The following is a 3,519-nucleotide window of genomic DNA, read 5'->3' on the forward strand; positions in this document are numbered from 1 at the left end:
GAGCTGAGCAGAGCAGCCTTGTTTTGGGCAGCAGCAGGAAGCATCCCACGGATGCCTAATCACCAGTGCACTTCTGAAGAAGGAGGCTGGTATGGGAAGACCAGGCTTGAGTTTCCTCTCTGTCATCCTACTCGCTGCCCTCATCCCCCAGATCTCTCTTCTTGGCACTTATCTCATTTCCCAACAGATTTCCAAACATAGGACTAAATTCAGATCATCAAAGAGCTTTGCATAGGGAAGGCACATGCTAATAAGGCTGCTTAGGAGCCTCACCCTGCAGACCTCTTGGGAAGGCCGCCCTTCCTCCCTTTGCCCAGGCTTCACAGAGAGTGCCTCTCCTCCTCCCCTCCCGCTTCCCCAATCTGCGATGCATTGGGAAAACAAGCAGGCCTGTTTGCCTTTCTCTTTCAACACTCTGACATTTATCAGAAATCCAGGAGAGTTCAGATGGTCACGTAGCTCCTGCCTGATTCAGACACATGGGGAATGGAATAGCCAGGTCTTCAGTGCCCCCAAGAGGTGGTAGAGTTGAAAACATAATTAGGTACACACATGCACAAAAGGTTTAGGTCCATAAGAGATCAATTTATAGAATTTTCAGAGGGATCCAGGAATTCTATGTACCAAGGGGGTAGAAGGATGAAGCAGAAAGGGTCCTTGGGTTCCATGAGCAGATGGTCCAGGAAGGAGATAAAATGTGTGCTCGCATAGCTGAATGAGACAAGTCTTCCTGCTCCCCTGGTTTCCAGGCCTTTCTCAGCACAGGGTGAATACAAAGGACCACAGATCAGTCTCCAGTGGTCTTGAAAACTAATGATTATCTCTGCGAAATTCTCGAGGGGTCTGTGAAGGGAAGAGGGATTGAGTATTACATGGTACAACACAAGGAAGACTCTACGGAAAAGAACTCCCTTACCCAATCTGCCTGTCAGATTCCAGGCCTCTGGGTGATGGCTGAAAATTGCTCCCCTTTTAGAGTCAAGTCTCGGGCTGCTTGGCCTGCTCACTCATCCCTCCCCTTTGTCAGCCTCTCACCACATTTCCCCTACCCGCTAGCCCTCAGATGCTTTCTTTACTTCTCTGCCCTCCTTCAAAGGGCTCTGTCAGGAGCTCGGTTGGCCCCTCTCAGTTCTTTCACAAGTTCTTTTCTACCACTTCCCCTGTCAGCCAATGGAGCTTTAGTGGGCAGAGCAGACAATGGGGCTTCCTTCCTGACAGTGCTGAACTTTACCTGAGCCCTGTGCTCCGAACAACAAAGGTCAATCCTTCCAAAAGTTTGTGACTGAAATCTCCCAACTTTTTGTGTTCTGCAAAATGAGTTCCTGCAAAGAACTATACTTCCCCACATGACTTAGATAAGATGTGCTATTGTGGGCTAAATGTGTCCTTCTGCCTGCAAAAATTCGTATGTCGAAGTTCTAACCCTCGGTACCTCAGAGTGTGACTGTGTTTGGAGACAGGGTCTTCAAAGAGGTGATTAAGTCAAAACGAAGTCACGGGGTGGACCTAACCCAATATAATGGGTGTCCTTATCAGGAGGGGAGCTCAAGATGCAGACACACAGAGAGGGAGGACCATGTGAGGACACAGAGAGAATGTGACCATCTGCAAGACAAGGAGACAGGCTTCAGAAAGAACCAACCTTGATGACACTTTGATTTCAGACTTCCAGGCTCTAAAGCTGTGAGACAATAAATTTCTGTTATGTAAGTCACCCAGTCCATGATTTTTGTTACATCAGCCCCAGCTGACTGATATGTCCTCTGTGTATTCATTCTTGTGACCCCCATGAGACTCACGGATGACTCCCTAGTTTACCTGTGACAAGGCCAGGGACACACTCTCCAAACTCCCATCTTTGTTTCTTAAACAATTAGCTGAACTATTTGTACCCTCAAACTATCTAGACACAGAGATAGACATTTCTTGTTCAGATGACTGACAGACTCCCTTAATTACAAAAACATCATAACTGTAAAATCACCCACCCTGTGACTTACAAATGGCTAGACAAAACCACTGCCAAGATACTCAGATCTTCAGATCTGGGGTATTCTCCCTTCTGTAATAGTCTGGATAAAATCAATGCCCTCACCTGTTTGTTTTTAATTTTTCACATTAGAAATTCTCATTTATTGAGCACTTACTATGGGTCAGGCACTGTTCTAAGGACTATACATGTATCACCTAATTTAATACTCACAACCCTATGAGGTAACTATGTTTCTTCCCACTTTTCAGAAGAGGAAGGTGAAGTTAAATAACTTGCCTTGTGTCCCATGAAAGAAAATGGCAGATTTGAAATTCAAATGCAACATGCTTTCTCTAGAGTCTGAGCTATGGCTATAAATTCTCATGTATTAAACATTAACGTATTCGTTTTTGCCATACTAATAATAGAGATCGAACATGCTCCTGAAGACTAGGAATTAAGAGACTGAGAGGCCTTATGAGAGGGCAGCATTTGAGGAGCATATTGAAGGCTGGAAAGCCTTCGTTTAGTAGAGATGGAGAAAGGACATTGCAGGCCAAGAATAGGCTCCACGTCCAGCAGACAATTAGAATTGGGCTCTAGACTCAGGAGAGCTTTTTGGCACCAAGATGTAGACTTAAGAGTCATCTGTATAGAAGTGATGAGGGACACTGAGAGAGTCTTTTCAGAGTAGCACTAGGATTGGTAGGGACATGGCCATGGATTGATGAGTTAGTGAGAAAAAGCAAGAAGCATAGATTACTTTTTTGAGAAATGTGAGGGTGAAAGAATAGAGGAAAACAGAAAAATAATCGAGGGGCCATCAGGGTCAAGCAAGTGCCTAAAAATACATGTAATGGTGATATATCTAACTCACTGAAATATATATTGAACTTTACTATATTCCAAGCACGAGGCTAACCACAACCTTATTTGATCCTTCCTCAGACCCTGTGAGGTGAGTACCATGACCATCTCTGTGTTAGATGAGGAAATTGAAGCTCAGGACCTTGCAGTATACAGAGCAACTGGAACTCTCATTCATATACTGTGGGTGAGAGTATACAGAAGTCTCTCTTTATCCATGGTTTTGTTTTCTGTAGTTTCGGTTACCTATGGTCAACCGTGGTCTGAAAATATCAAACAGAAAATTCCAGAAATAAACAATTCATAAGTGTTAAATTGCACACCATTCTGAGTAGAGTGATGAAAACTTGCACTGTCCTGCTCCTTCCTTCTGGGCACTTAAATTATCTCTTTGTCTCCATATGCTCTATGTGCTCTCCACCTGCTAGACACTTAGTAAATGTATGATTATCAGATTGGTTATCAGAGAGACCACAATTTTTTGCAATATATTGTTATAATTGTCCTATTTTATTATTAGTTATTGTTGTTAATCTTTTAGTGCATCTAATTTATAAGCTTTATCATAGGTGCATATGTACAGGAGAAAACATAGTATATATAGGGTTCGGTACTACCCATGGTTTCAGGCATCCACCGGGGGTCTTGGAACATATCCCCTGCAGGTAAAGGGTGATGGC

This window comes from Pteropus vampyrus, unplaced genomic scaffold (genome assembly GCF_000151845.1).
Source record: "Pteropus vampyrus isolate Shadow unplaced genomic scaffold, Pvam_2.0 Scaffold129, whole genome shotgun sequence".
Lineage (NCBI taxonomy): Eukaryota > Metazoa > Chordata > Mammalia > Chiroptera > Pteropodidae > Pteropus > Pteropus vampyrus.